Source organism: Rhinopithecus roxellana, chromosome 8, assembly GCF_007565055.1.
Source record: "Rhinopithecus roxellana isolate Shanxi Qingling chromosome 8, ASM756505v1, whole genome shotgun sequence".
NCBI classification, from domain to species: domain Eukaryota; kingdom Metazoa; phylum Chordata; class Mammalia; order Primates; family Cercopithecidae; genus Rhinopithecus; species Rhinopithecus roxellana.
Window position 1 is genome coordinate 63,787,665 of NC_044556.1, and position 12,295 is coordinate 63,799,959.

Sequence of the window (12,295 nt, forward strand, 5' to 3'; positions counted from 1 at the left end):
TTTGAGGCTTACGGTGAAAAAGCAAATATGTTCAGACCGAAACAGAAGAGTAGATTTCCGAGGAACTGCTTTGTGATGTTTGCATTGCATTCACAGTGTTGTACCTCTCTTCTCATACCGTGTCAGGGAAACCCTTCTGGAGAAACAGGTACCAAGTGATATTCGGGAGCATGTTGATGCCAATGGTGAAAAGGGAAATAGCCTGAGACAAAAACTGTAAAGAAGCTTTCTAGGAAACTACTCTGTGATATGTGTAATCATCTCACATAGATAAAGTGTTCCTTTTATTACGCAGCTTGGAAATGGTCATGGACGGATCCATGAAGGGACATTCGGGAGCACATTCAAGACTATGGTGAAAAAGTAAATACCCTCAGATAAAAACTGGAAAGAAGCTTTCTGTGAATCTGCTTTTTGCTATGTTTATTAACCTCACACAGATGAAGCTTTCCTTACATTACGCAGCTTGAAAACTCCCTGACGGGTCGATCCATGAGGGAATACTTTGGATCACATACGGACCTATGGTGAAATAGGAAATATAGTCAGATAAAAACTGGAGAGAAGCTTTCTGAGAAACCGTTTGGTGATGTGTGCATTCCTCTCAGGTAGTTATCACTGTCTTCTCATAGGGAACAGTTTGAGCAGTGTTCCTGTAAAACCAAAAGAGTAATTTTCGGAACACATTGAAGACTATGGAAAGAAGTGAAATGTGGTCCAATAAAAAACAGAAAGAAGCACTCGTAGAAACTGATCTCTGACATGTCCATTCTTTTCACAGGGTTAAAGCTTACTCTACATTTACCAGGTTGAAACTTGGTCGCGGAGGGTTCTGCGAAGGGATAGTAAGTGGCAACCAGAGGTCTGTGTCAAGCAAGGAAATGTCCTCCATTGAAAATTGCTGAGAAGCTTTCTTCACAACTCTTTTGTGATGTTTGTATTCATCTCATAGAGTTAAATTATTCTATGGATTGAGCAGTTTGAAATCACTGTTTCTGTGGAATCTGAGAAAGGACATTTGGAAACGCTCTTTACAATATCCAGAAAAAGAAATAACCTCAGAGAGAAACCAGAAGGAAGCTTTCTGTGAAACTGCAAGGTGTCATGTGAATTCCACTCACACAGTTAGGCTTCTCTTTTCATTGAACAGTATCATAACACTGTTTTCCTTTAGTCTGCGAAGGGATATTCAGGAGAGCTTTGAGGCTTATGGTGAGAAAGGAAACGTCTTCAGATAGAAACTGGAGAGAAGCTTTCTGAAGAGCTGCTTTGTGACGTGTGCATTCCACTCACAGAAATATATCTTTCTTCTCACAGAGGATTCCGGAATCCCTTTTGGAGAAAAAGCTACCCAGAGACATTCGGCAGTATAGGGACGGCTATGTTGAAAAAGGAAATATCTTCAGACAAAAACTGGAAAGATTTCTGTGAAACTGCTTTGTGTTAGATATATTGATTCATCTCACATAGTTAAAACTTTTCTTATATTACGCAGTTTGGAAACTCCGTCACGCACGGATCCATAAAGGGACATTCGGGAGCACATTCAGGTCTATGGTGAAAGGTGAGATAACTTCAGGTAAAAACTGCATAGGAGGTTTCTGAGAAACCACTTTGTGATGTATGCATTCCAGTCAGGGCGTTATACCTCTTTTCTCACACAGCAGTGTTTGAACACTGTTCCTGTGAAACGGAATAAGCAGTACTGTGGAGCGAATTGAGGACTATAGTGAATAGTGAAATATACTGAAATAAAGTCGAGGAAGAAGCATTCCAAGAATCTGCTCTCTTATATGTGCATTCCCTTCACAGAGATAAGGCTTACTCTATGTTGCCCAGTTTCAAAACTCTGTCTTTGAAGAATCTGTGAAGGGTGGGCAGAGTAAGATGCTCGAATAGGAACAGCTCCAATCTCCAACTCCCAGCGCGAGTGACACAGAAGAGTGGTGATTTCTGCATTTTCAGCTGAGGTACTGGGGTTATGTCACTAGGGAGTGCCGGACAATCGGTGCTGGTCATTTGCTGCAGCCCGAACAGTGAGAGCTGAGCAGGGTGAGGCATCGCCTCACCTGGGAAGTGCAAGGGGGAAGGGAATCCCTTTTCATAGTCAGGGGAACTGAGACACACAACACCTGGAAAATCGGGTAACTCCCACTGAAATACTACACTTTAAACAAACTGGCACACCAGGAGAATATATCCCCCACCTGGCTGGGAGGGTCCCACGCCCATGGAGCCTCCCTCATTGCTAACACAGCAGTCCAGGATCTAACCATAAGGCAGCAGCGAGGCTGGGGGAGGGGCGACCGCCATTGCTGAGGCTTAAGTAGTTAAACAAAGCTGAACACAGCCAAACACAGCTCGAACTGGGTGGAACTCACAGGAGCTCAAGGAAAACTGCCTGTCTCTGTAGACTCCACCTCTGGGAACAGGGCACAGTTAACAACAACAACAAAAGCGGCAGAAACCTCTGCAGACGCAAACGACTCTGACTGACAGCTTTGAAGAGAGCAGTGGATCTCCCAACATGGAGGTTGAGATCTGAGAAGGGCAGACTGCCTGCTCAAGTGGGTCCCTGACCCCTTAGTAGCCTAACTGGGAGACATTCCCCACTAGGGGCAGTCTGACACCCCACACCTCACACGGTGGAGTACACCCCTGAGAGGAAGCTTCCAAAGGAAGAATCAGACAGGTACACTCTCTGTTCAGCAATATTCTATCTTCTGCAACTTCTGCTGCTGATACCCAGGCAAACAGGATCTGGAGTGAACCTCAAGCAATCTCCAACAGAACTACAGCTGAGAGTCCTGACTGTTAGAAGGAAAACTATCAAACAGGAAGAACACCTATACCAAAACCCCATCAGTACGTCACCAACATGAAAGACCAGAGGCAGATAAAACCACAAAGATGGGGAAAAAGCAGGGCAGAAATGCTGGAAATTCAAAAACTAAGAGCACATCTCCCCTGCAAAGCAACGCAGCCCATCGCCAGCAACGGATCAAAGCTGGTAAGAGAATGACTTTGACGAGATGAGAGAAGAAGTCTTCAGTCCATCAAACTTCTCAGAGCTAAAGGAGGAATTATGTACCCAGCGCAAATAAACTTAAAATGTTGAGAAAAGAGTGGAAGAATTGACAGCTAGACTATTTAATGCAGAGAAAGTCATAAACGAAATGACAGAGATGAAAACCATGAAATGAAAAATATGCGACAAATGCACAAGATTCAGTAACTGACTCGACCAACGGGAAGAAAGAGTATCAGCGATTGAGGACCAATGAATGAAATGGAGCAAGAAGAGAAACGAAAAGAAAAAAAAAAGAATAAGAAATGAACAAAGCCTGCAAGAAGTATTGGATTATGTTAAAAGACGAAATATAGGTCTGATTGGGGTGCCTGAAAGTGAGGGGGAAAATGGAACCAAGTTGGAAAACACTCTCCAGGATATCATCCAGGAGAACTTCCCCAACCTAGTAGGGCAGGCCATCATTCAAATTTAGGGAATACAGAGAACGCCACAAAGATAATCCTCAAGAGGAGCAACTCCAAGACACATAATTGCCGGATTCACCGAAGTTGAAATGAAGGAAAGAATCTTAAGGGCAGCCAGAGAGAAAGGTCGGGTTACCCACAAAGGGAAGCCCATCAGACTAACAGCAGTTCTCTCAGCAGAAACTCTTCAAGCCAGAAGAGAGTGGGGGCCAATATTCAACATTCTTAAAGGAAAGAATTTTAAACCCAGAATTTCATATCCAGCCAAACTAAGTTTCATAAGTGAAGGAGAAATAAAATCCTTTACAGATAAGCAACTGCTTAGAGATTTTGTTACCACCAGGCCTGCCTTACAAGAGACCCTGAAGGAAGCCCTAAACATGGAAAGGAATAACCAGTACCAGCCATTGCAAAAACATGCCAAAATGTCAAGACCATCGAGGCTAGGAAGAAACTGCATCAACTAACGAGCAAAATAACCAGTTAATATCATAATGGCAGGATCAAGTTCACACATAACAATATAAACCTTAAATGTAAATGGACTAAATGCTCCAATTAAAAGACACAGACTGGCAAACTGGATAAAGAGTCAAGACCCATCAGTCTGCTGTATTCAGGAGACACATCTCAAATGCAGAGACATACATAGGCTCAAAATAAAGGGATGGAAGAAGATCTACCAAGCAAATGGAGAACAAAAAAAGCAGGGGTTGCAATCCTAGTCTCTGATAAAACAGACTTTGAACCATCAAAGATCAAAAGAGACAAAGAGGGCCATTACATAATGGTAAAGGGATCAATTCAACAGGAAGAGCTAACTCTCCTAAATATATATGCACCCAATACAGGAGCACCCAGATTCATAAAGCAAGTCCTTAGAGACTTACAAAGACACTTCGACTCCCATACAATAATAATAGGAGACTTCAACAATCCACTGTCAACATTAGACAGATCAACGAGACAGAAAGTTAACAAGGATATCCAGGAATTGAACTCATCTCTGCACCAAGCGGACCTAATAGACATCTATAGAACTCTCCACCCCAAATCAACAGAATATACATTCTTCTCAGCACCACATCGCAGTTATTCCGAAACTGATCACATAATTGGAAGTAAAGCACTCCTCAGCAAATGTAAAAGAACAGAAATTATAACAAACTGTCTCTCAGACCACAATGCCATCAAACTAGAACTCAGGACTAGGAAACTCAATCAATACCGCTCAACTACATGGAAAATGAACAACCTGCTGCTGAATGACTACTGGGTACATAACGAAATGAAGACAGAAATAAAGATGTTCTTTGAAACCAATGAAAACAAAGATACAACATACCAGAATCTCTGGGACACATTTAAAGCAGTGTGTAGAGGGAAATTTATAGCACTAAATGCCCACAAGAGAAAGCTGGAAAGATCTAAAATTGACACTCTAACATCACAATTAAAAGAACTAGAGAAGCAATAGCAAACACATTCAAAAGCTAGCAGAAGGCAAGAAATAACTAAGATCAGAGCAGAACTGAAGGAGATAGAGACACAAAAAACCCTCCAAAAAATCAATGAATCCAGGAGTTGGTTTTTTGAAAAGATCAACAAAATTGACAGACTGCTAGCAAGACTAATAAAGAAGAAAAGAGAGAGGAATCAAATAGATGCAATAAAAAAATGATAAAGGGGATATCACCATCGACCCCACAGATATACAAACTACCATTAGAGAATACTATAAACACCTCTACACAAATCACCTAGAAAATCTAGAAGAAATGGATAATTTCCTGGACACTTACACTCTCCCAAGACTAAACCAGGAAGAAGTTGAATCCCTGAATAGACCAATAGCAGGCTCTGAAATTGAGGCAACAATTAATTGCTTACCCACCAAAAAAAGTCCAGGACCACATGGATTCACAGCTGAATTCTACCAGAGGTACAAGGAGGAGCTGGTACCATTCCTTCTGAAACTCTTCCAATCAATTGAAAAAGAGGGAATCCTCCCTAACTCTTTTTATGAGGCCCACGTCATCCTGATACCAAAGCCTGGCAGAGACACAACAAAAAAAGAGAATTTTAGACCAATATCCCTGAACATCGATGCAAAAATCCTCAATAAAATACTGGCAAACCGGATTCAGCAGCACATCAAAAAGCTTATCCACCATGATCAAGGGGGCTTCATCCCTGGGATGCAAGGCTGGTTCAACATTCGCAAATCAATAAACGTAATCCAGCATATAAACAGAACCAAAGACGAGAACCACATGATTATCTCAATAGATGCAGAAAAGGCTTTTGACAAAATTCCACAGCCCTTCATGCTAAAAACGCTCAATAAATTCGGTATTGATGGAACGTACCTCAAAACAATAAGAGCTATTTATGACAAACCCACAGCCAATATCATACTGAATGGGCAAAAACTGGAAAAATTCCCTTTGAAAACTGGCACAAGACAGGGATGCCCTCTCTCACCACTCCTATTAAACATAGTGTTGGAAGTTCTGGCTAGGGCAATCAGGCAAGAGAAAGAAATCAAGGGTATTCAGTAAGGAAAAGAAGTCAAATTGTCCCTGTTTGCAGATGATATGATTGTATATTTAGAAAACCCCATCGTCTCAGCCCAAAATCTCCTTAAGCTGATAAGCAACTTCAGCAAAGTCTCAGGATACAAATTTAATGTGCAAAAATCACAAGCATTTTTATACACCAGTAACAGACAAGCAGAGAGACAAATCAGGAATGAAATTCCATTCACAATTGCTTCAAAGAGAATAAAATACCTAGGAATTAAACTTACAAGGGATGTCAAGGACCTTTTCAAGGAGAACTACAAACCACTGCTCAGTGAAATCAAAGAGGACACTAACAAATGGAAGAACATACCATGCTCATGGATAGGAAGAATCAATATCGTGAAAATGGCCATACTGCCCAAGGTTATTTATAGATTCAATGCCATCCCCATCAAGCTACCAATGAGTTTCTTCACAGAATTGGAAAAAACTGCTTTAAAGTTCATATGGAACCAAAAAAGAGCCCGCATTGCCAAGACAATCCTAAGTCAAAAGGACAAAGCTGGAGGAGCCATGCTACCTGACTTCAAACTATACTACAAGGCTACAGTAACCAAAACAGCCTGGTACTGGTACCAAAACAGAGATATAGACCAATGGAACAGAACAGAGTCCTCAGAAATAATACCACACATCTACAGCCATCTGATCTTTGACAAACCTGAGAGAAACAAGAAATGGGGAAAGGATTTCCTATTTAACAAATGGTGCTGGGAAAATTGGCTAGCCATAAGTAGAAAGCTGAAACTGGATCCTTTCCTTACTCCTTATACGAAGATTAATTCAAGATGGATTAGAGACTTAAATGTTAGACCTAATACCATCAAAACCCTAGAAGAATACCTAGGTAGTACCACTCTGGACATAGGCATGGACAAGGACTTCATGTCTAAAACACGAAAAGCAACGGCAGCAAAAGCCAAAATTGACAAATGGGATCTAAGTAAACTAAAGAGCTTCTGCACAGCAAAAGAAACTACCATCAGAGTGAACAGGCAACCTACAGAATGGGAGAAAAGTTTTGCAATCTACTCATCTGACAAAGGGCTAATATCCAGAATCTACAAAGAACTCAAACAAATTTACAAGAAAAAGCAAACAACCCCATCAAAAAGTGGGCAAAGGATATGAACAGACATTTATCAAAAGAAGACATTCATACAGACAACAGACATATGAAAAAATGATCATCATCACTGGCCATCAGAGAAATGCAAATCAAAACCACAATGAGATACCATCTCACACCAGTTAGAACGGCAATCATTAAAAAATCAGGAAACAACAGGTGTTGGAGAGGATGTGGAGAAAGAGGAACACTTTTACACTGTTGGTGGGATTGTAAACTAGTTCAACCATTATGGAAAACAGTATGGCAATTCCTCAAGGATCTAGAACTAGATGTACCATATGACCCAGCCATCCCACTACTGGGTATATACCCAAAGGATTATAAATTATTCTACTACAAAGACACATGCACACGTATGTTTATTGCGGCACTATTCACAATAGCAAAGACTTGGAATCAACCCAAATGTCCATCTGTGACAGACTCGATTAAGAAAATGTGGCACATATACACCATGGAATACTATGCAGCCATAAAAAAATGATGAATTTGCGTCCTTTGTAGGGACATGGATGCAGCTGGAAACCATCATTCTTAGCAAACTATCACAAGAACAGAAAACCAAACACCTCATGTTCTCACTCATAGGTGGGAACCGAACAATGAGATCACTTGGACTCGGGAAGGGGAACATCACACACTGGGGCATATCATGGGGAGGGGGGAGGGGGAGGGATTGCATCGGGGAGTTATACATGATATAAATGATGAATTGATGGGTGCTGACGAGTTGATGAGTGCAGCACACCAACATGGCACAAATATACATATGTAACAAACCTGCACGTTATGCACATGTACCCTAGAACTTAAAGTATAATAAAAATAAATAAAAAAATAAATTAAAAAAAGACACTTACATTTAATGAGTTATTTGCATATCAGAAATAAATTATTTCATTAGTCCACATAATAACAATATCTGCAGTTATCACCAACAAAAATGAAGACAGGTCTTACTGAAATTGTTACCAACATCGATGGTCTTACCTTCTGCCTTATCATATGAACATGTGGGAAATCTATTCTAAGTTAATTGTAATGCTGTAAGTCCTCTAGTGGGGAAAAACAATTTCTGTCTTTCAAAATTTATTAGTGTCTCTATCAACAGAATGGGTCACTATGATGTCAGCATCATTCCTATAGCAAATATCAAATAAATAAATGTACAAAACACACACACACAAAAAAACAAAGACCGACTTTTAAACTGGGAAATGTAGAGTAAGCTTTAACCCTGTGAAAAGAATGGACATGTCAGAGAGCAGTTTCTTCAAGTGCTTCTTTCTGTTTTTTATTGGACCACATTTCAATTTTTGCCATAGTCTTCAATGTGTTCCGAATATCACTGTTTTAGATTTATAGGAACACTGTTCAAACAGTTCCTTATGAGAAGAAAGTGAAAACTTCCTGAGAGGAATGCACACATCACCAAACAGTTTCTCAGAAAGCTTCTCTCCAGTTTTTATCTGACTATATTCCCTATTTCATTATAGGCCCGAATGTGATCTGAAGTATCCCATCGCGGATTGATCCACAAGGGAGTTTTCAAGTTGCGTAATGTAAAGAAAGCTTCATCTGTGTGAGATGAATAAACACAGCAAGAAGTAGATTCACCAAAAGCTTCTATCCAGTTTTTATCTGAAGATATCTCTTCTTTCACGGTAGGCCTGAATGTGCTCCTGAATGTCCCCTCATGGATCTGTGCATAATGGACTTTCCAAACTGTGTAATATAAGATACGTTTTACCTATGCGAGATGAATCAATATATCTAACACAAAGCAGTTTCACAGAAATCTTCTTTCCAGTTTTTGTCTGAGGATATTTCCTTTTTCACCATAGCCATCCCTATACTCCCGAATGTCTCTTGGTAGCTTTTCTCCAAAAGGGATTCCAGAATCCTCTATGAGAAGAAAGGTATATTCTGTGAGTGGAATGCACACGTCACAAAGCAGCTCCTTAGAAAGCTTCACTCCAGTTTCAATCTGAAGACGTTTCCTTTCTCACCGTGAGTCTCAAAGCGCTCCTTAATATCCCTTTGCAGACTAAACAACAGCAGTGTTATGATAGTGCTCAATGAAAAGAGAAGCTTAACTGTGTCAGCGGAATTCACGTGACACAGAGCAGTTTCACAAAAGCTGCCTTCTGCTTTCTCTCTGATGTTATTTCTTGTTCAGGATATTCTAAGGAGCATTTCCACATGTCCTTTCTCAGATTCCACAGAAACAGTGATTTCAAACTGCTCAATGTAAAGAATGATTTAACCCTATGAGATGAATACAAACATCACAAAAGAGTTGCTCAGCAAGCTTCTCTCCAAGTTTCAATGGAAGACATTTCCTTGCTTCACACAGGCCTCCGGTTGCCACTTACTATCCCTTCGCAGAACCCTCAAAGACCGACTTTCAAACTGGGAATTTTAAAGTAAGCTTTAACCCAGTGGAAAGAATGGAGACGTCAGAGAGCAGTTTCTTCGAGTGCTTCTTTCTGTTTTTTATTGGACGACATTTCACTTTTTGCCATAGACTTCAGTGTGCTCCGTATATCACTCTTTTGGTTTTACAGGAGCAGTGCTCAAACTGTGCCTTATGAGAAGAAACTGATAACTCCCTGAGTGGAATGCACACATCACCAAGCAGTTCCTCAGAAAGGTTCTCTCTGGTTTTTATCTGAGAATATTTCCTATTTCACCATAGGCCTGAATGTGATCACAAATATCCCTTCGGGGATCCATCCACGAGGGAGTTTCCAAGATGCGTAATGTAAAGAAGGCTTCATCTATGTGAGATGAATAAACATTGCAAGAAGCAGATTCACAGAAACTTCTTTCCAGTTTTTATCTAAAGATATTTCCTTTTTCACCATAGTCCTGAATGTGCTCCCGAAGGTCCCTTCGTGGATCCGTCCATGACAGTTTCCAAGCTGCGTAATGTAAAGAAAGCTTTATCTAAGTGAGATGATTATACATATCACAGAGTAGTTTCCTAGAAAGCTTTCCAGGTTTTTCCTGAGGCTATTTCCTTTTTCACCATCAGCATCAACATGCTCCCGAAAAACACTTGGTACCTGTTTCTCAAAAGAGTTTCCCTGACGCTGTATGAGATGAGAGGTATAACAATGTGAGTGGAATGCACACATCACATAGCAGTTGCTCAATAAGCTTCTCCCCAGTTTCGGTCTGAACATATTTTCTTTTTCACCATAAGCCGCACAGTACTCTGGAATATCCCATCACCCTAAACATACACAGGGTTAGAAAACAGCTCAATGAAAAGAGAGGCTTAACTGAACGAGAGGAATTAAGACGACACAGAACAGTTACACAGAAAGCTTCCTTCTGGATTTTACCTGAGGATATTTCTTTCTCCATATTCTAAGGATCGTTCCCAAATGTCCTTCCTCAGATTCCACAAAAACAGTGATTTCAAGGTGCTCAATCCAAAGTATGGTGTATTTCTATCAGACGAATACACACATCGCAAAGCAGTTGCGCAGAACGTTTCTCTGCAGGTTTCATGGGAAGACGTTTTCTTGCTCACCAGAAGCTTTCGGGCATCACTAAATATCCCTTCAAGATTCTACAAACACAGAGTTTCGAAACTGAGCCACATAGAGTAAGCATTAACTCTCTGAAGAGAATGCACTCTTCAGAGACCAGATTCTTGGAACCCTTCTTCCTCGATTTAATTTAAGTATATTTCACTATTCACCATAGTCCTCAATGCGCTCAGAAATATCACTTTTTCAGTTTCACAGGAAGAGTGTTCAAACACTGCCTTGTGAGAAAAGAGGTACAACTCCGTGAGTGGAATACATACATCACAAAGTAGTTTCTCAGAATGCTTCTATACAGTTTTTATCTGAAGATATCTCGTCTTTCACTGTAGGTCTGAATAAGCTCCCGAATGTCCCTTCATGGATCCATGCATGACGGAGTTTCCAAACTGCGTTATATAAGAAAAGTTTTAATTATGCGAGATGAATCAATATATCTACCACAAAGCAGTTTCTCAGGAATATTCCTTCCTGTATTAGTCTGAGGATATTTCCTTTTTCACAGTAGCCGTCCCTATACTCCCAAATGTCTCTTGGTATCTTTTTCTCCAGAAGGGCTTCTGCAAGCCTCTCTGAGAAGAAAGGTATATTTCTGTGAGTGGAATGCAAACGTCACAAACCACCTCCTCAGAAAGCTTCTCTCCACTTTCTATCTGAAGACGTTTCCTTTCTCACCGTAAGCCTCAAAGCACTCCTGAATATCCCTTTCACAGACGAAACAAAAACAGTGTTATTATAATGCTCAATGAAAAGAGAAGCTTAACTGTGTGTGTGGAATCACGTGACACAGAGCAGTTTTACAGAAAGCTTCCTTTGGTTTTCTGTCTGAGGTTATTTCTTTTTCAGGATATTCTAGAGACTGTTTCCAAATGTCCTTTCTCAGATTCCACAGAAACAGTGACTTCAAACTGCTCAATCCAAAGTATGATTTAACTCTATGAGATGAATGCAAACATCACAAAAGAGTTGCACAAAAAGATTCTCTCCAAGTTTTCAATGGAAGACATTTCCTTGCTCAACACAGGCCTCCGGTTGCCACTTAGTATCGCTTTGCAGAACCCTCAAAGACTGATTTTCAAACAGTAAAGAAAGCTTTACAGCTGTGAAAAGAAAGGACATGTCAGAGAGCAGTTTCCTCGAGTGCTTCTTTCTGTTTTTTATTGGACGACATTTCACTTTTTGCCATAGTCTTCAATGTGCTCCGAATATCACCCTTTGGGTTTTATAGGAACATTGTTCAAACTTTGACTTATGAGAAGAAACTGATAACACCCTGAGTGGAATGCTCTCCTCACCAAGCAGTTTCTGAGAAAGTTTCTCTCAAGTTTTTATCTGACTATATTTCCTATTTCACCATAGGCCAGAATGTGATCCCAAATATCCCTTTGCAGATCCATCCAGGAGGGAGTTTCCAACATGCCTAATGTTAAGAAAGCTTCATCTATGTGAGATGAATAAACATAGCAAAAAGCAGATTCACAGAAAGCTTCTTTCCCGGTATTATCTGAAGATATTTCCTTTTTAAA